We start from the raw sequence: 22,515 nt of genomic DNA, 5'->3' as shown, positions 1-22,515 counted from the left end.
AATGACAGGATTGTGACAACTCTTTTTTTTTTGTTGTTGTCCAATGTCTTTATCACAGTTTCTAGTGATACCACATCAAGTGTTAATTTTAAAAGTTGTTATTTAATTTCAGCCTGACAACATAATGGCATTCACAGAGCATCTCTCAGGGATGCTGAATCAGCAGAGGCAACACTTGATATGATATGTATGCTGAACCTTGAGGGTGCATAAACACAAGAGCTTCATGCCCTGAAAAATAATCACTGGGAACACAGTACATAAACTGCAAGCTAGAAACATGTTTTCTTTTGGGCTATTTTCCCAAAACAGGCATCAAACAGTAACATGGAATATAGTGTATTAAAGTGTTTATTACTTGAAATTTAGATTTACTTTTAAGAATATAATGTTTACACTCAGTTTCACAGTCGTCTTTTTTTTTTTTCCTCTTCCCCTCCATGTGATTTAATATAGCAGACTTGATTACAGTGGGGGAAAAAAAATATCACATTTTCCTTTTTGACAAGAATATAATTCTTTTTCTAATGATGATTCTTTTCCTTATAGCACTTTCAGAGAAACTATGCACACGGGACACAAAATGCTCTAAAGTAGCAATGAAGTTCTTAAAAATGCAAGCAGAAAATCACACAAGGTTACAGTGGGACACAAGTGATTCACAGTCCTTGTCCCAGCCTTCAGGATGGTGTGAGTTTTCACAATGCTGCAGAGAACCTGTGTGTGCAGCTGGAATCCACAAGCAAGGGGCAGAGCCCTCTCTGGGGAGTGACGGCACTGCCTGTGTTACTGCCATGATCATGAATCAGAACATGTCTGACAAGTCAGTCATTTTAACTGTCACCCATTTTTCATATCAAGCCACTAACATCTGAATAGTGGCCACCTTCTCATTTTATTTCCTTACTTTCCCCATCAGTATTACCCCACCCGATCTTCTTATAGCCCTCATACCTGAAACTTTCCTCTCCAAGATTCATTCTGCACAACTCTGCCTTCCCTGTCAGATAAATTCCCATTCCCCTCTGATAAAAGTTACTTAAAGGTTGCTTCTTCTTTGCTGTCCCTTGGTTTTTCAGAGCTTGCAGTTGGGGGGCCAGCACCCCTTAATAACAGTTACATCTACACACAGAACCTAAATACATGCATATTCCTTCCTAATGGGTGGCTCTGACAATAGTTTTCAGTCTATTGCTCTTCACAAGAAGTATTTTATTGAAAAGAGGGTTGAGGAGAAGGAAAAGAATTTATCTGTTGAACAACTCTGGAGTCGACCAGTAGAAAATAAAGGCAACAAACAAGTATTAGAGGTATTGTTCGGGAGGAAGAAAGGGGCCACAAAAAATCTGAATAAGCCTCTTTGTTATTTTTCTCGTGTTCACTAGTCCATACTGACAAATGCTATTCAATGACTAAGGGTGAATTCATTTCCTGGGCAAACTATTGCCACTAGGATGGGCAGAAACATAGATTGCCCGACAACTGCAAGCACTCTAGTAACAGATGCAGCACAGAGAGGAGAAGCTGTCTGTAAGCAAAAAAGCTAAACTAATTGAATAGAAGCTAGTAAGATAATTGTAGAGCTGTCCACATTCACAGTAACAAAACTCCTAGTAGAGTACAGATGTGTACATTTGGCCTTGCTGACAATGCTAGTCATGTCCTTTGCAGCCCTATTTTACGCAGTATACCATGATTTCTTCCATAGTGCAGCCGTACTAAGTCCAACACACATGTAGGAAAATGCAACCTCCCCTTTCATTCTTCAGTTTTCCTATTTCATTATCTGCCACCCTCACATTCAGTGTGTTTTTTCACACGAGGCTTTGTCATGCAGTGGGTATCTATCTTGCATCACAAAGCACAAAGGCTATTGACACCTCTGTTTCCAAAGCAAAAGCTTACACTGTTTAATCACCATGTCTGGTCTTTTAAAATAAAAGATGACAGTGCTGGACCATTTTCCTGGTAATCAACTCACTTTTACCTCAGTCAACCTCACAAACTGTTACTTGGTTATTTGGCTTACTGAATCCCTAAAACGTACTGTTTTATTTGAGTGTGAAGTTTTATGGACTGTCATAATTATTATGGTCTCAGTATAACTGTGTGTTCAATTAGTCACTGAAATTCTATCTACATAAATGTTTGAAGAGGTATTTCCAGTGGGCTTGAAGGAAAAAGGCTAGCCAGCTTTCTTCAGTCTGAAGCTCTGTGAAGAGGCTAATTACCAACGTGTCTCATTTCAGTCAAAAGCCACTAATGAGCTCTCCCATTTATATGTTTGTACCGGATTTTGTGAACTACAAGATTCAAGGTTTCACCCTCAACGCTGAACCCTGAGACTCTTCACACTGAAAAATGTTCACCAAAGAGGGAGGAAGAGAGATAGTTTTTCTCTCTCACTCTAAGGGGGAGTCAAGCACAGGAGAAACACAAGAGACAGTCTAATAGGGAAATACAGATATTACTAAAGAAAAATGACATTTTTTTTTACATTAATAAGTATGATAACTTTATCTCCTCCATGAGAAAAATGCATGCATTTCAAGGCAAAAAAAAAAAAAAAAAATCCATCCATAACAGTTCCTCTATAGAGAGGCATTCTATAATAGATGCCAAAAGATACTGTCCCTTGCATGACTAACAAATAAGTTGCCTAAAAAGGAGAAGGACATTTCCATTTATTTTAATTCGCAATGAAAGCAGATCATGCACCATCAGCTTTTATGAACACTTGTAACTGATGTCTGTTTTGGATGTTGTAAATAAATTATGCTGCTTGCATTTCACCTTAAGCTGGCTAGAGATAAGAGAAATTTCAATGTAACTCAGTAGTAACAAGATAACCGGCTACCCAAGACATGGATAAACCAGGCACTGGGATGACTTAAAGTATTCTGGTTCCTCGGCACATTCTCCATAGTATTCAAGAGTCACATAACTGATTCCTTTAGAAGATGCACAGGGCAGGATGGAAGATCATTTTACAAGGGTCAGGAGAGAGAAGGAGGAGGAGAGAGGTCTTCCAGTTGAAGGTGGTAACCAAGAAGGCCCTCCAGCACGCAAGGAAATGCTGGGGAGCATGCTGGAAACAACCTGCCCCAGAGAGCATGGCCAGTACATCTCTCCAGTCTTTTCTGTTCACCATCATGCCAAGAGCAGCACTCAAAGTGAAAAAGACATGATTGTTTGGTGAGAACTTACAAAAATAATATAAACAATGGCTGCCAAAACATGGAAAATTGTTCATGTGCAACACCAATGAATTTGTGAGATTCTTGTGGCAGAGAGGACAAGAAGAAGCATAACAAAGGAGCAAGAGGAAAAAATGCCACTTGGTTTTACTGGCAAAAATTATTAGTCCTAACTGGTGCAAGACTAGGACTGTAAACTGAACTAAGCTACTCTTTATACCCATATATACTGATACACCTAAAACGAGCCTTGTGGTCGTATTAGCAGATGACAGCTCAAAAAAAGACCCATGTTGTCTTCAAATCACAACCATGGACTGACTGGAAACAGAAGTTGGAAAAGCAGAATAGATGCAACCTGCAATGTTTGGGTGATTAAATGCCTTCACAGAGCTGATATAAAAACTGCTGAATTCTCACACTTTTTTTTTTTTTTTTGACCTTTATGAGACAGCCACACTGTGGTGAAAGATAGCCTCATATCTTCTCAGACCAACAATCAGATTAGCTTTATTTGCTCAAGAGAATATATTTACATGCCAGTATAGAACATTTGATGACAGCTGAACTAGCACATGCAGCAAAGTTTGGCAGCTGAAGGGCAAATAAATCATTAGCAAAGATGAATGGAAAAATTTCACTTTTTTGTTGTTGTTGTTGTTGCCAAATAATTCCAGCTGGTTGTGACAATATTGTTTATGAAACTGGAGATTTTTCTTTACTAATTCATTTTTTTTGTGTGTAATTCTTTTTAATAAGAAAGCTGGGGTGGGGGTGGGTGCGGAATGACAATCAAAATAACCTTTCACTCTAAAAAGAAAGTAAGTTCCAAATGATTTCCAATGGCAGCTCACAGAAAACTGATATTTTGGTTCTCTCTTGATATTAAAAAAAATTTAAAACACAAATAAATCAAAATTCATTTAAGTCCATGAAGTACAGCCAGTAAAAATCATTTTCTTCTATGATTGTTTTCATTATCAAAAGTAAAAAGCATGCTTAATCTAACAAAAGCTATAAATCTCTTTTAAATATAGCCTTCACATACTGACTAGGGCCATTTTTGTCCTGTCAAAGTGCAACCGGCCATCCATTTTGTGCATCTTGAAAGAAATAAGGGAAAGCTTTACCAGCATTTAGAAGTATTAAACAGTACCAAGTATCTCTTTTGCTGTAGCTAAGGCCCTGAAAAGTAGCACGAGGAACACTAAAGGTGCAAGACTCCTCCTGATGCATGTTGTGGAATTAACTTATCACACATTGACTTTGGAGCTGAATGCAATTTTATCTGTATGAACATTGCGAAAGAATTTAGAGAGACACTGACCCAAATCATAGGTCCAGTTGAGGTTTCTCGAGGCTTTGTTTACACCTGCACACTAGGGCACCCTGCTGCTGGGTTTTAGTCCTTCGGCTGCCTGGATTGGGCACGTGTTGGAAGATGCCTGTGTGCCATCACAGCTTCCTCACCTGAGTTCCTATCTGTCCCAGCACATCATCCCTGATGACGCTAGCAGAAACAGTGACAGAGTCAAAGTGTGTCTCTTCCTAAACGGAAGAGACCAGACACAAGGAAGGTACAGCCATAGTTTCTTTTTCACCCCATAAGATTGACACTTTCCCTTGCTGCTTGGGGCTCCTTATTTCACTATGGCCTAAGTCCATTATATCTACATTAAAATCACATGCTCACAAACACAGTACTCCCTTTAGATTTATGTAACTTACAGGATTTGCCACCCTCCCCCACCCTGTTGGAGCTGAAAATGTATTTAAAATGTTCTTAAATTACCTGATTCCAACAGGTCATGTATGTCCACCACTCCAAGCAGGTTTCTTGGACCAACTCTTTTCTGGCTCAAGCAGCTTTTTTTGGGGTAATTTTCAGACAACAACTAAACTTTTCAAAGGCTTGGGTGATATATAACTGTGAAAGACATAAGCACACGCTCAGGGACCCGAAGTGCTCTGAACAGGCTGATCATACCCTGAACTTGAGTCTCCTGCATTTCATAAGACCATCCTGGATGCAGGTTTCACTCTTTTGCCTGCCATACCTTGCCCATTGATGAAAGGTGTTATATGGCCCTCTTATTTCCATGGTAAGAAAAAAATGCTACCAGATGGATGCCTAGGGCTCTCTCAAAAATACTTCTAGAAGGAGTGCAAAAGAGATGATAACATTGACAAAAATTTCCCTTCTCTTTGAGAACACCATCTATATCACTCTTTACCACAGGCAGCATATAAAGGGAAGGTGGTTGGTTTTAAGGGCAGCATGGGCACAACAGCCAAACCAGCAGTAGTCTGGATCCTCCAGAGACTTAGAAGCAAATAACACTGGAGAAGGCTTAAGGTATGGACTCCTCTTAAACATCAGGCATATTTGTTTTCACTTTGAAAAGTTCAGTTCAGTGCAGAACCAAACTATATTGCCAGAGCCTTAAGACTGCTAGAATTTACATCCTATTTATTGCAATATCTGAAAATACCTTCAATATAAAGTACACCAGCTTTATTTCAAGATATTCTGAACACATTTGCTGCACTTCAAAATTGTCAATATACTGAACCCCTGGCCATGCAAGACTCTTACTTAGTTAAACTCCCCACATAAAAGTTTCTAGTAGATTTGAATGGTTACAGGTACTAGAGCTTGTTAAAACATAAAACTTCTTGCTTGAAAGGGAGCTCTGATGAAATATCCTTTAATCTTCAAAGCAAAAGCAAATAAATTTTAAAACCTCATAGTTTTTCAAGAATACAGTCATTAAAACAAGTGGCTTTTTTGACAATTTAAGGTACCTATTAGAACAACAGCGTTAAGAAATCTGAGTTCCCTTGGAAGGTTTGGTAAATAACTTTTGTGAAAGTAGCCTAAAAATAACCATCTGTTCTCATGTACCATTTAGATTTTGTTGAACTGACATTTTCTAGTGAAATACCGTTCTTTCAGTTTTCAATTGGTGCTCTGAAATAGCTCTGTCAGACCCTGTACATGTTGGCTTAAAAAGCAAAGCATGCAGTGCTGAGCTATTGTTCAATTCTCTTTCCTGTGAAGCGACTGCTGAATTTTTCCCCTTATTAATACTAAAGTCTGTGCAAGGGAAGTTGAGGGATCTGGTAGTGTTCCCTTTAACATAACTCATACGCCATTCCTATTTTGGGGTGGGAGTGTACTTTTTTTCAAAAGGCCGTGATATCCATTTAAGTCGAGTCACTGTGGCAAGACATAATTGCACTCTTTTCATGAGGCACTTCACAGCACTTCACTTTAGGTGCTGACTGTACCTGGGTGCCGCAGTCACCAGTGATAGAGGAGGGGACCTTCCAGAGGGTGGCTTGGAGCCAGGCTCTAATGCAAGAACTTGCCATAGCTTGCTCTCCACTCACTGCAGTGGGAATCAAAGGAAACAAGACAGATTATGTTATCTGGCTTGTTAGGTACCTAATCTTGGGTAGTGTGAATGCTAGCACTATAAAAACAAAGTTAAGGGGCAATTACTCTCTCCAAATGACCCTGGAGCTCCATACTAAGACTTTGGCACCACCTTGTGAAAGTCCAGGTTTTGTGACTGTCAATTTGTTCAGCGCTGTTTTTCGGTCAGGATGTAAGAGAGACTAAAAAAGTTTTTGATGTATATTTTCTGTGATGTAAACAAGCTTTCCCCTTTTTCCCTTTGATAGGAACAGAACAGTATTTTCATCCTTCCAAAAAAGCCCTTCCTCTTCTTTCTTCCCTGTCCTGATGGAAGGGACACTTGCTAGTAAGAAAACTTTCTCCCTTGTCTCATATAACCAGTATTTGAACCACTTCTCACAACTAAGTAGAGCTTCATCCTTGAGACCTTTGGGGTCCAAGTTTGTGTTAAGATGCTTGGGAAAGTAAAAGTGTACCAGCATACTTAGGTAGGAATGAAATGCCTGAATGGTTTTGGGGTAAATTGCAAAGCTTTTGGGACACTAGTCAGACTGAAATAAGTGAGTAAAACAAAAATGTAGAGCTCCCTCTTGGTCTCATTTAACTTCATGGCAGTTTCTCAATTCTATTCAAACATCAGATTTTAAAGGAAGGTTGAACAAGAAGCATTTTCATACTGCCTGTACAACCTGTGTCTTACAAGTCATGTCCTTGGATTTTGCCTTCTACAAATGGAATCATAACTTTAGTGAAATTTGCTCTTATGCTTACTTTAATAAGGCTTCTGATGAGTGTGAATTCATCTGGAGGATTATCAATGCTAAAAACAGCTTCAGGAAGAGAACCAGCTTATGTCTCAGATCCTGATTTCCAGGCTCAGAGTTCTCTCAGCACAACAGTCAAATATAGTGCCAGAGGTGCCTTGGCAATGCCCTTCACTGGCTGTTAGGCTCATCACTTTGCCTGCACCCACCTGACAGGGAAGCTGCTTTTCATTTAGTGGACGCTTCAGCAGCAAAGCCAGCTCGTGTTCCTGCCTTCCCCATATCCCTCTCTTCCATCTGCTCATTTCTACCTGCGCACCACTGTGTCTCTCTCCTGTGATTGTACAACGGCGTTTTGCTGCTGGGAGGAATACACTGAGCTACGCTATCAACATAACTGCAAAAAAGCACAGTGCCAGCTGCAGTATTTGGTTTTGACAGTATGCAAACAAATTACCATCAATGAATATTCTTCCTCCAACTATCTGTTAAAATGGCAGATTTCTGAACTCTTTAGGTTAAACCTCACTGTGCATTAGGCAACATGTACAGTATACATGTACATGCTCAGTGTTAGGACCATTTCTGTTTAATGTCTTTATTGATGATCTTGACAAGGACATAGGGTGTATCATCAGCAAGTTCGCAGATGACACCAAGCTAAGCAGGAGTGTTGATTCCCAGGAGGATAGGGAAGCTCTACAGAGAGACCTAGATAGATTGGAGCATTGGGCCAAAATCAATGGTATGAGTTTCAACAAGGGCAAGTGCCAGGTTCTGCACTTGGGCCACAACAACCCCGTGCACTGCTACAGGCTTGGGGAAGCGTGGTTGGAAAGCTGCCTGGAAGAAAGAGACCTGGGGGTTCTAATTGACAAGCGGCTGAATATGAGCCGGCAGTGTGCCCAGGTGGCCAAGAAAGCCAACGGCATCCTGGCTTGTATTAGAAATAGCGTGACCAGCAGAAGTAGGGAGGTGATTGTGCCCCTGTACTCAGCACTGGTGAGGCCACACCTGGAGTATTGTGTCCAGTTTTGGGCACCTCAATACAAGAGAGATATCAAGGTGCTGGAGCGAGTGCAGAGGAGGGCAACAAAGCTGGTGAAGGGCCTGGAAAACAAATCTTATGAAGAGTGGTTGAAGGAGCTGGGACTGTTTAGTATGAGGAAGAGGAGGCTGAGGGGAGACCTCATCACTCTCTACAACTACTTGAAAGGACACTGTAGAGAGGTTGGTGCTGGTCTCTTTGCACAGATAACTAATGACAGAACAAGAGGGAATGGCTTCAAGCTCCAACAGGGTAGGTTTAGACGGAACATTAGGAAAGAATTTTTCACAGAAAGAGTGGTCGGGCATTGGAATAGGCTGCCCAGGGAGGTGGTTGAGTCACCATCCCTGGATGTGTTTAAGAGATGTTTAGATGTGGTGTTGGGGGATATGATATAGGGGAGAACTTTGTAGTGTAGGGTAGATGGTTGGACTCGATGATCCCAAGGGTCTCTTCCAACCTGGATGATTCTATGATTCTATGAAAATTAGTTTTATATAACACACACAAGAAAAATAACCAAAGTTGGTCACTCACTCTGTTTAGAAGTTATTTCTGCAGGCAAACAAATTTGGAGATGAAGAAAATGTGGAAGAGGGCACCCTAAAGCCTGCTTGCTGGCAGCAGGGAAAGGCGCTTCTCATTCCTAATCAACTTAAATGCTTACTGGATGCTGTACCATTTGAGAATTTAATGGTTATCAAGTGTTAGGCTGAGTTTTTCAAAGCTATGTTTGAGATTCAAATGTTCAGTTCTCATCGAGATGAAAGATGGAAGTAGTTACCCTTTGATGATTAGTACAGCATAAGCAGGCAAAGAGGCCTGTGAATGAGGAGAGCACGGCAGTGACAGGCAATGGAGTATGGCTGACAATTCAACAGTGACAACAGCAATAGTGGTATAATTTGCCAGAGGTAGTTTGCTGGAAATTGTCAACATTTAATCCAACAAACACTGTAGAAATGAGGATTCCTTATGAGGAGGCTGCACGCACATTCCTAATTGGATTCACCATTGACTTAGTTGTCAAGAGCAGAATTTGCTTGGAAGTTACTTGAAATTTGGAATTCAGCTATGTGTCAGGTTGCTTAAACATTTATGATACACTTCTTCAGGTGGTAAGGCCCGAAGTAGACTTGGATGGGAACTGAATTATTAAACAATGAAGTATTCCTCTATAAAAAATAAGTGTTTTCATAAAATACTAGCTATTTTCGTCAGGCTTATCCATTAGAAATATTCACATATGTTTTCCAATTCACATGCAGATCAGATCACAATGTAGGTCAAGCTTGGTATATAGTTCCTTTTTAAATTTTTATAATTTATTTGAAGTAAACAAAAGTAAGTCCAAGTCTTTCCTCATTGTTTACTCCCTGCCTGTGGTGGGCTCCGATCTGGAATGAGAGTCGGGACCCCCAGCTGCCTGCTGTGCCCTGCGGCTGTTCCTCAGCCTCGAGTTTTCTCAGAAACACAGGTCTTCAGCGCTACAGCGCTATTTTGCCACTGGATGGGGCTCTCAACACACAAGTGACATTCCCTCAAACCCGCCACGTTCGCTTCCGCGCTTCCCCCCACCCGGGCTGCGCAGCGCTCGGGGTGCGCACCTGGAAAAGCTGGGAGAGGAGGGCGCGGAATCCAGTTCTGCATGCCCATAGAAACAGTGCAGGAAGAGAGCTGCTCACCTTTAATCCTTCAAAATAAGGCTTATTTATTACTGTTTGTATTAGCCACACGGAAACAAATGGGGTGATAACACTGAAAGTATGTATTACGTGTATACACGGCCCAAAGCAATACCTGATACATACTATCATTTAGGAAGTAAACGTGAGCTCTTGAAAGGCAAAAGAACAACAAATAGCTCAGAAGTAAGGGATGTTGTAATTCTGTTTCTTCATTATTATTTTTTTTCTTTTTAAATAAGTATTTCATTTTACGTATTTGTGTAGTTCATAAAGCCATAATACCCAAGACCCATATGGCTTTTATTCCAGAAGCAGGGATTTTACACTTGCTGAACAGGCACACAACAGGAGTTTTTTGGTAAAGGTCACAGAGAAAGTTCATGATAGAAAAGCAAACAGTTTAAGCCTGACAGGCACCGGCCTCATGTTCACACCATCAAACCTTCATTCTTATTCTAAGTATTCTTCTCCCACATTAAGAGAAGCCCTCTTTGCCTCTGCTAGCGAACACCACTAATGTTCACTGTTTATTAAAAATAAATAAGTTGCAACTCCAGTCTGACTATGCAATACTGTAAGTGGAATAACTCAAAGCTGCAAATTCTCCAAATATCCTGTTCAATATACTGTACAGGTTGAAGCTTGTGAGGCAGGAATAAACACATGAGGGAGCTGCATGGCCTGTGATGGCATCTAACTTTAACAGGAGCAAATAAAAAGACAGCAGAAACAATTCTGCTCTGATGCACATTTTACCTGTGGCACTTCTATTTATCCTAGTTTTGCTATGAACTAGTATGGAGGAGCTTATTTTAGTTATTTTCTGATGAGGGTTAGGTATCAGTGGTTCCACATCCCCACCAGCCCAAGCAATTTTTTTTTATATGTTTTATTTTCCCACATGGTCAATCTTCAACCTGTCTTCACTCGCTTTTCCTCATATAGCCTTGCCCATTTTCTGATACGGCAGGTTTAACACTACTAGGTAGGATGCACACACTCATTCTCTTTTATATTGCTAAAATGTCACTTCTATATCTGTTGTCATCTCTGAATCTTCTTCTTTTCTCAAGCCTCTGCCTTAAACTGCTGCCATTTTGGAAAAAAAAAAAAAAAAAGAAAAAAAAAAGAAAAGCAAAAGAAATTTCATTTCACTAAACCTAGAAATTAAAAGTTGTTCCTGAAAACTTGTCAAATTAAAAACCTGGAGTCAAATGGAAGACAGCTGGGCATAAGCTTTTTCACAGCTCTCACCATGGATTTGATTTCACCTTGTGACTGCTCAGTAGACTTCTGTTTTCCCATTCTGCATTGTCAAAATGCACTAACCCCTCACCACTAGTGTTGTCTTCCCTTCTAATCTGTCCTACCATAAAGAAACTTCCTATAACAGACCTGTGTACTATAGGAAGGCAATATACTTTGGGGCTGGAAGAGCAAAACCCCACAAATTACATATTTGTAGCGATTAGGAACCTGAGGATAACTTGTCAAGACAGCAATGTTTCCTGAGAGAAAAATTTGAGAGTCAAAGGTAATGACTGCTGTTGGACAGCCAAGAGGCCCACTGGTAAACTGGAGAAGATAGCCAGTATTTCCTTTATAAGGAAAGAAAACTAGAAAAAGTTTCAGCTTCCAAAATTGTTTTAAGTTACACCTTCCAGTAATTCAGCTTCAAAAACCAAAACACATTTACTTTGGGAAAAAACAATCATTCGAGTTCACGGCAATGGACTGCCTGGGACCAGAAGGCAGCCTGGACATCCCCAGCCACACGGCAGCAGAGCTGCTGGCACACTGTGTTGTTCTGGGACGAACACAGAGGCTGGGTCCTCTCAGCCAAAGAAAACACTTGGTAGATGAAATGTGGTTAGCCAACAGTGCTGATGAGCAGCATCTCTTTACCAAGTGAACCCTCAAAAAAATTGGCACTCGTCAACCACTGTTACACACTCCCTCTCCCAGGTCTTGAGTGTTGTGAAAATTACTTCTGTGGTCATAGACCCATTGCTTTAGGCAGTGGTCAATATAATCACTTAAAATATAATCCTGTCCACAAACTTTGACTCCCTCATGAGGAAAACTAGATTTTTCTGGTCTGCTTAAATTCTTCTTAGAAGCCTCATACAGAAGATCACCGTGGCTTGAAACTTATTTCTGATGTTCAAACTGAACTTATGAATTGCCACTGTATAGGCAGTGCCCTGTACCAATCTTACCTCAGCATGGACACCCATTAATAACTTACCATCAATTAAACAGCTTCTCTTTAGCCTGAACTTACTGCTTTCTTGCCTAGCACAAGTCCATTATTCACTTATTTCTCTGCTAATCCCCAGTAGCTTCAAGTTGGTTAAAATTTTCCACATTACTGAAATCTTTGATACAGTACGAAGACTGAAACAGTCAGTGCTGGATCATAGGTAATATGAAATTAGTTGCACAAAACCTACTTCTGGTCAATCCAATATTCTAATTAACCCATTTCCATGGAGTTCTTTCTTTAGCTCTTCCCCTCCCAAGAAGTGCTTCGTGCTATTGATACCAGAATAACAGTCTGGTATTTGGCCAGACTTCTTTCCCCTTTCTTAAAGGTCGCTACTACACTTGCTATTTTCCAGCAGTACAGTACCACTCTGACTCAGATTTGCTGAAAGCCCTCCTGCCAGCTTTGTGTGCCAGCTCCTTCAGGTTTCTGTGGTAGAGGGTATCTGATACACCCATACTAAATGCAGAGTGTGAAACTCAATTTTGCTTCTTCCTCAGGCTGATCATTTCCACACCTTCTTTTTAGCTAGATGACCTGCCTTATCAAAACATCCTTTTACTGAAAACCAAGCCAATATTTTTTGCTTGTTTATAGGAAACAGTCATTGGGCTCAAGTTAAGAACTGTCCTCACTGCATACAACATTTTCCCCCTTTAGTCTTAAAAATATTTACAGGATTCCAGGCCTATTATGACTTATTTTCTTTTCATTGGCAATAGAAAATGAAAAGCTCCTTATAATAGGGAATATTGGATTTCTGAAGGTTTTGAGTAGTGTTGCCTAGACATAAATATAAATAAATAAATGCCCACACACTGTTCACTGAAAAAGTTAGATCAAATGGCTTATTCAGCCCCATCAAAACTCTACCATGACTAGTGTCAGTGGATCACGTACACTGCTCAGCGGAGCAGAATATGACATCTGAAGGATGTGTTTTTAGTGGCAGAGTGTTTGGAATAGTTCAATTATGAGCAGTACTTCCCAAGGATACAGCCGCTCAGTGTAATGATTTCATCTGTTTCCTTGGGGGAATTATGTGATGAATCCACACAGAGCATCTGATTGCATTTACCACCTGCAGGTGCTTTTAAAGTCCTTTCTTGTTTTTAGGAACTTTAGAGCTTTACATACCCAATGGGTCTGATTATGGGTTCTAGAAAGGATAGTAAATTATTTCTCATGCATGGGTATTACTATACCAAAGTCTATTGGTATATCAATTAGCATATCAATTTTGTATATAGTTTTCTATAGAGCCCTACCAATAGAGAAATATATTTCTACTGTGGACACATTATCATAAGAGAATGACGAGTTTCTAAATGATCCCAAACATACTTTTTAAATAGAATCTGTGGAACCATCCATATGATAATAAACCTCTCTGCAGATTATTTTGGGCTTTCTAAGGATTCCATAACACATTTTGAAAGAGGTTTATTTGCACTTGTGCATCATGTCTGCTCACATTTAAGTGAAGGAAGATCTTTCCTTGGTACTACAAGATACATTTCCATCTGTTACTGCGCGCTCGAACCATTATATATTATGCAGTCGAGAAGTGGAGCCCCATAACAACATTTTACTCTTTTACATTAGGCTATGGTCTTTGAGCACAAGTGTTCCCTCAGTTTTAAGATCTGTGACTTAACTTGTTTACTTAGGAGACATCTGCTTAGTTAAAGAACAAAGAATACAAGCACAAAAAATCTCTCATGGACTTGGTATTTTAATAATCATTAGGATGTCTTGTGTGTCTACAAACTAAGACAAATAATTTAAAACTAAGACAAATAATTTAAAACTAAGACAAATAATTTAAAACAGCCACTGATTAAATCTCTGCAGGTGCTGTAGTAGAATACTTTTTTGCACACTTTTGCACAGCCTGTAGAAGTAGCTGAAGAGGTCTTCACAAGAAAAAACGAGCACACTTTTGAACACTGGCCTCCTTTTATTTTGACTTCTTTTAGATAGTATCTATGTGGTTGGACAGACTGTTAGAGTGCAACCACAAAGCAGCACAGAAACATCTAGACAGTCTGAACGTTACAGAACCTTTCTAGATCATCAGTCTGGCAACATATTTTAGAGCCCTCTAGGGAACTTCAAGTACTGTAACCCTCCAAAGGCAGAACAGAAATAAGGATAGCATCTGTGTTAGAGCACTTTAAAAGAAATGCCTATAAACTTAAGCATTATGAAATACCACAGAAAAAGAATTGCGATGAGCAGTCTATATCCCCTTTAAGCTGTTTATTATAAGCGAAGTATGAAAATAGCTGTGACTATGGTTTGCTCTGCTACTAAGCAATGAATGCAGTTCTTGGTTTGCTAGATTCTGCAAAAATAAATTCTCAAATAACCAACTAAGCCTTATTCCATTTTTCTAAAAAGAGCAATTTTGACAGAATATTTCTACCTATCAGACTTTCAAAGTGTCACTTGTGCAAGACTGTGTTCTAGGTACTTCATGAAAGTTACAATTATTAAAAGTTTCTTTTAATCCTGCTTTTATAATGGATTACATCATTTAGTATATTTTCATTAGTTATTGCATTACATGTTGAAGATGTTGAGGGATTTCAATTCATTCTTTCTTCTCATTTGGGAGTTTGTCAGAGTGGAAGTGAGAAAAGTGAGCTTATGTGTCTCTCCCCTCCCCGTAACACAAACAGACCTACAGGAAACCTGCACCTTGATATAGGCATCCGCCTGACTCACACAAACATGTTCCAGCTTCTTAAGTGCAGTCAGTCAGCCTGGATGCAATAAGCCCCTATAAAAGCATGGGACAAGCCTGTTCTGACACCAGGGGAGAAAAACTCTGAAAGCTGAACAGGAATGAGAGCATATCCCTGCATATCCCACCAGGGATTCTCCACGTGTTTTAAATCACCTTTTCCCTCTCATGTCTGTTTTGTCTTGGCTGTATGTCACAGAGGAGCACCTATAGAGCCATTGATTTCCTATTTTGGATGGGAGCACTAAAAAGAACAGGGAAATCTCTCCCAGCTCTCTTTCCAAGTTCTTCTCTATTTCTGGTTAATTAAATTAGTGTGTAAACTGAAGATGGTTTTGTTTTACTGAAAGCAAAGGTGAGTAGCTTCTGCATGGAGATATGACATCTGCTACATCAACAAGCAAACTGCTTTAACTACATCATGGCTACATTATATTTCATTTTCTTTACATCATGATATATGTCAGAGGGATGAGCTGATCCAGTCACAGGAACTGAACCTCAACTTGTCTCCAACTCCTTTTTCTATCAGCCTGTGAGGCTATGGTTAAGGAGCAAGTCATGTGCCTGTGAAACAGAGGTGTCTCAAGGCCCTTGCGCCCAGCCATGGGCACAGAAATGGCAGCTTGTAGCTGTCAGTTCCAAAAAAAAAAAAAAAAAAAAAAAATACACCTAAAGGTGTTGGGGGCAGCTGACTAAAAAAGGAGCTAAAGATGACCTATGTTCAGATGCACGTAAAACACTGTAGTTGTCTAAAGTTAGTGAAGACTAATTGCCCTTCAGTTCTCATACTTTTAAGAAACCTGGGGCCTAAACAGAGGAGGCACACCCAAGCTGACATTCCCCACAGACAGAAAAGCAGCAGCATAAGGTCAACAGTCATGGACTGATGAGTTGAAAGCCTGGGTTATGGCTGGAGTTCACCACTATGTCTGCTACATGGCTTGTTTGAGCACACACCTACATTGCCTTAGTCTCAGCAGTCAAATTACCTTTTTTTTTTAAAAAAAAGTGAAGTCAAGTTGGGAATATAATACACTAATTACACTTCTCCCCTCAAATTATTTTCAGCAGCACTTAGACCTTTAATCATGATCTATAAGAACTACAGGACTATAAAATGCTTTTTACTTACTGAGCTGTGTCAAGCTATGTTTATTTTATTTTTATATTTCCCAAGGGGTGCTATAGTGGGTTATTATCTCCTTCTATAGCAGTAGCCGATTTGTCCACTGCTAATTCCAGTTTCTACAGTCCAATAGCTATGGCCACATAAGCTAAGTAGTTTCAGAATAAAGTTAACTATTAAAATGCAGCTCATGTTAGTCATAAAGACGTTATAAAGATAATGGAGCAGAATTCAATCTTAGTTCTTTATTTCCACACAATATATTCCCTATTTCTAAAATTCTTATTCTTGCCCTGACCTAGCTTTCTGCATGGAAACAAACTATATATGAGCCATAAAAAATATCAATTTGTCTATAAAATGAGCAAGATATTATTGAATTTTTTTTCTTCCCTAAGTGAGATAATCTCAAGTATCTAAATAAATATCCTCCCTGTAATAAAGGTTGAATTAGAAAGTTTAATAACACTGCATTAGGACAACATATTGTCAAGGGTGGGTTGAAGGAGGAGGGAGCCAGACTCTTTTCGGTGGTTCCCAGTGACAGGACAAGAGGCAACGGGCACAAGTTGGAACATAGGAGGTTCCACTTGAATATGAGGAAGAATTTCTTCACGGTGAGGGTGACAGAGCCCTGGAACAGGCTGCCCAGGGAGGTTGTGGAGTCCCCTTCTTTGGAGATTTTCAAGACCTGCCTGGATGCAGTCCTGAGTAGCATGCTCTGGGCAATCCTGCTTCAGCAGGGGAGTTGGACTAGATGATCTATATGGTCCCTTCCAACTCTAAAAAAAAAAAATTCAGTGAAATTCAGTGAAATTGCTATTAAATGTATTAGCCAAGTGATTCAAAGTTCTTACCACCCCACTCTGTATTCAAAATTAATCTTTCTTCATGAGGCTTCACATATTCTTAAGTAACAACTTTTATTTCAGGCTTCCTCCAAAACTGAAATTCTCTCAAATCCTCACTCAAAGTTCACCTGCTCACATACAGGTGTGTATTCCTCTTGAGAAAGTACTAATAAACAGGCTTCCTCAAATTGTAAGACGAAGTCAATGCAGAAAGTTCAATTGATTCCTAGAATTTAGCACAGAAATATTCACAGACATATATAAGCGAAGTCAGCTCATGCACAATAGAAAGGCTTTAAATTTTATACATTTCTGGAAGAACCAAGGGCATTATTTGTTTAAAAGGCTAATAAAAGTAACAGTTTCAACTCTCAACCACAAAAGGTTTTACATTGCACATGGTAACACTACAAAGAGGCAATAAAATATACGAAGGATAAAAACATAATGAGAAGCTGTGGTACTATTTTGTTTTCTTCTTGTGGTGGCATCGCTCTGAGACAGGACGGGGAAACTCCAGCACTAGGCAGCAGCCTTCACAGAAAGGGTCCTTGTTGGAAAACACTTCCAAACCCTTGCTACACTTTAACATATTTCAAACAGAAAACCCTCCCAAAATGACCACAATGCTTTGTTTAATCTGTCCATCTCAGGTAACAGATGAGAAAAGCATCCCTGCATCTCAGTCCACCCTTTTCAACCACCCACCAAGACTTAAAAGTAAAGGAAGATTAATGAATTCAACAAAACTAAGGTCAAACATTTAGCTAGGGATTAGGAAAAAAAGTCTACAAGCAAAGATACATATAAAAGCACTTTCACCTCAATTTAAAAGTACAGTTTGTGCACTGTAACCTGTGAGAAGCCATCAGAGAGGGAAAGACATAGGTTACACAGCTTGACCTCTTTCTGGATGATGTCCTCAGTATTACAACTCTTTTCTTCACCCGGAACTATTTAAATATCTTTGTGATCAAAAACTAAATTACAAATGTAAATGTAAATGTCCCTACAGTTCTCCAAAATCAAGTATTTTACAGCTTAACCTGTAATTTCTGTCCTTCTTGTTATACTTAGTCTGCTGGATGAATATAATACGCAGGCTATTGCAAACATTTTTAATTACTTGGATTTCTCCGGAGTTTAAGTCCAAACTTTTCTTTCCCTGCCTATACTCTTCATTTTTGTTACCAACATGGCCTTGAGAACATGAAACAAGATTCCAGTTACGAGCATATTTTGTGAAGCTCACCGTCTTCAGTACATTATCAGTTTTCTGCAATAGCTACACATGAAAATAAACGATGCACTTTGTGATATAGCATTTTCTCCAACACCCTTTTCCAAACAGGCACTGTATTTTTTAGGTGTTTGTCTTCAGACACAGTGAAGGGAATTAGCTATTCTGAGCTACTTGTTATACACTTAAGTTGTTTTTCCCCCAATTGTTTGGTGTGAAGACTTTGGACTCCTCCTGAATTGTTTGACTGACACGAACTTATTTTCCTCTAGATCATGCAAAACAGATAAAAGGTGTGATATATTGCAACATCAGAAGAAATTGAATTTCATTCCTTTCACCCCCTATTTCTCCTTGTATTCTCATCGCAGCCAACCATGATAGTAAAATTTTATTTCATGGGGAATTAAACAGGATCTATTTTTCACAAAGACCAATCTAAGCTGAAGAGCTTGCAAGCATTACGTGAAGTCTGGAGTGGCTGAGTGTCTTTGATGGTTCAAGTAATAGTATGGAACTATTATTGTAAGTGCCCATATGATTAAAATGCTTGTTTCACCTACACTAAAGCTGTGACAGTTAAACTAGCTCCTTTAAAGTGGTCCCAAAATATGTGGTACAATTTTATTAGTAGGGATAAGCCTGACCAGTTAAGCTATGACTCAAGCAAACTTTCCCAGAAATTTAAAAAATAAAGCATGCTTTCCCTCCTACCCCTGTTTATAAACTTTTCTAGCTAAAGAAATCAGTCTGTATCTTTTATCAGGAAAACTGGCTTCTAGTAGTGTTGGATAAAATGGATCATATATGATTGTGAATCAACACCTCAGAATGGAAACCACTAACTACCACTTCTCCCTCAAATTCTTTCTTCAGAGCTTATAGGTCTCCCTAAAAGATTCCCATTTTGAACCACTGAAAAAGCTAGAGTAAGTTTAACAGCACTATTTGTATATTTAAAATTTAGCGATGTCCTCAAGATCTTTGATGGAGTAAAAACAGGCTGCAGCCTACTGAAAAACACAAAGTATCAGATGTCCAGCAATCCACCTTCCAACTGGTTAACATTTGGCTGACCAACTCCTGTCATTTTGACCAACTTCAAAGGGTGCTGCCTACAAAAATGTCAACCTGTAAGCTTTGAGCTGTTAAAAAAATTATTATGTGCCAATTTCAGTAACATCAGTTCCAACACATCATCATAGAATTTGATATAACAGGTTTTCAAAGCTCAGCAGTACTAAAGGCAAGGCAGAGAGTTAGGGAAGGTATGAACAGAAGAGTTGAGTAGCTTGAGTGGGTTATAGACACATGCACTATGTAACCACCTTCTAATTCCACATCTATTTCATTATCATTAGATAACACTGACCTACGTGGTTCACTAAATAAAAATAAAAATTCTCTGAGCTTGGGTACTTCCCTGTCTTACAGAGGTGAGATCCCACCACAGCTACTTCCTTAAAAAAGATGCTAATGATGTCTCTCTAGTGCTCTCTCTCCTTTTTACTACACCCTCATATTATCTGTAAAATGTATCATCTCTGGAACCTGTACCATCAGGTCAAACATACGGCAAATTTGTCAATGGTTGCAAATTGGGGTAGAAAGGGAAGGACAGAGGAAGACCAGAGACCAACAGTGTAAATGTCTAACTCTGGTTTCCTTCAGAAAATGGACTAAACTATCAGGATAAAAGTTAAAAACAGAAGTAGTTAAAGATGAACGAATTTATCCAATAGTGCTTATTATCAGTAAAAGGATTGATTCTATGATTGTGCTAAAAAGATTCTCATCTATACTGAACCTACTCTGGGCAAAGCTATACACCAGCGGCAGAGGGAGACTTTCAGGGGTTTTTTACCCTTACATGTATTAGTATCATTAAAGAAAAGAAAAGAAAATGAAAATGAACTGGGAATTTCTATTTCTTCCTGTTCTCCAGAGAGTTCAGTTAACACTTAAAAAATCCCATAAAACAAAAATGAAATAATAAAAAAACCCCACACCAAAGAAAACACATGGCCTAAGCCACAGTACAGCAAGCATCCATACTAGGTGAGTTTTCCCATGCTCATAATCCTGATATAATGCAGCATTTCTCCTCCTGTGTTTTCTGGCTGCATTTTAGCTTTTCTTTTTAAGTGATATCTAGAGGAAAAATTCTTTTGAAAATTCTTTCATTTGTATGCTTTGGCAGCTGAAAGAAGTAGCTGAAGTCAAAGAATACAAGACAATCTCCAACTCAGCTTTCCAGAGAATGTTGTTAATAACCTATTGAGTATTTCACTGAAAATAAAATAGAATCATATAATAAATAGGAAGCCTAGGGTCAGATTTTGGAGATCTTGGTTTAAACAAAGTCTTTGCATAATCTTATTCTGGCTTATGGAAAAAAGGTATTTTTATCTACCTTAAATAAGGCCATTGCAGAAACAAAACTCAAAATCATTACTAACCCAATAACACCCAAATTGAGTTCACAGTGCTATGCTGACCATCTAAAACTTTCTGCATGATTAACATGCTTAGCAGTATAATCTGAATTTTAACCTGTGGCACCATTACAATAAAAAGAAAGGTTGCAAGGCCAGCTCGGTAAGTACTACTATATGCTCTAATTGAAGAGTTACACATAAATTGGTACCCCAGTAAATATGACAGGTAGTTGTGGCCTATCTAATGGGAAAATTTAATTACTAATTGAAAGTCACAATTTCAGGAAAGCAAGAAAGGAAAAAAAAAATAATGTAGATAAAGGTACATTATTTTACAATAATTTTTAATGTTAAAAAAGATTTGATATACATATCACAGAAAAGATATAAGAATTTGTATATTTTGTTCATTCAGAAAAGGAATCAACAATCACCATTTTTTCCCTATATTTGCTTTTCTACCTTCAAATGGTTTTGTTATTGTATACATAGCAGGGGACCATTTCTGTGCCTCAGGAAACATGAAAATGGGTCCACAGGTTATGTCTTTGAACTTGGCATTTAAGGTTCAAAATTCACACAAAACAAATTTTGAACTCAGACATATATTTAAGAGGATTTCTTTCCTAATAGAAGGCTGAGGCCTGACAGAGAAGAGTTTTACTTTTTAAGAGGTTTAAAGAGAAAAGATGAAAGAGATTTACTGAGATATTCTAGAACTACATGAAATAATAAAAGGAGAGCCTGAACAATAGTACATGCCTGCAAAATCCGGATTATGGTATCAGCAGTAGTAGCCATATTCAGAAGGTCTAAATCCCTCCCAAGTCTCTCTGGGAGACAGAGTTTCCAGTGTTTATTACTAGGTAATTGCAGGTCTTCTCAGACTCCTAGCCAACAGTTGGTACCATGCCAAAAGTATTTGACAACCTGAAGATGTCACAGGGTGTCAAGCAAGTTTGCATGCTGTAAAAGGTGCTTTTAAAATAAATAAAAATAAAAAAACAAAACTGCCAGATTCTGTGCTTTAGTCAGTCTATAGTTTTCTGTTCTTCAGGGATGTCAAGGAAAGCTTGACAGCATAATGAGACAACTCGCTGTTGTCTTCCAGAGTTTGCAGAGAGCCTGAAGCAATAGCTCGGGTAAGCTGTAATGCACTCTAACACTCTTTGCTCTAAAATAATCTGCTTCCCTGAGAAGAATACTCTGTCAGGAGTTATAAACAAAATTTATTCCATTTAGAGACTCAGACTTAGGGAAAAAACTTGGTATCGTAGTTGTGCCTGTAGTGATGGAAATGCAAGTAGACTCTACCTGAGCTCATGAAGCTGGGGGAAAAAAAAAAAAGAGGTCACAGAAAAGGTTGCAGATGGTTCTACTGTCACAAATGACAAGCTCAGTCTGCTTACATGAAAAGTAAAGTGCTACTCTAACAAGGATGGAAGAGGCAGGCTTATAACGAACTTCCTCAGTCACCTCAGAATAGGTGTTTTGAAGGAGCAGGGAATAGAGTTAATTACTTGCCCTTGTCTTTGTCTTCCCCCCTTTCCCCCACACCCTGCAGCCCCACTCCATGCAAACATCATATGCAAAATCACCTGTGAAATAACAAACCTCTTGTGAAGTAAAGTTGTAGTATATGTGCTTGCAACCCATCAGTATGCTTTTATTCTGCAAACCAATCCAAAACAGCTTTAGGCTTAAACAGGCTTCCTCTCAACTCA

The sequence above is a fragment of the Numenius arquata genome, chromosome 1, assembly GCF_964106895.1.
Source record: "Numenius arquata chromosome 1, bNumArq3.hap1.1, whole genome shotgun sequence".
NCBI lineage: Eukaryota > Metazoa > Chordata > Aves > Charadriiformes > Scolopacidae > Numenius > Numenius arquata.
This window is presented reverse-complemented; position numbering follows the sequence as displayed.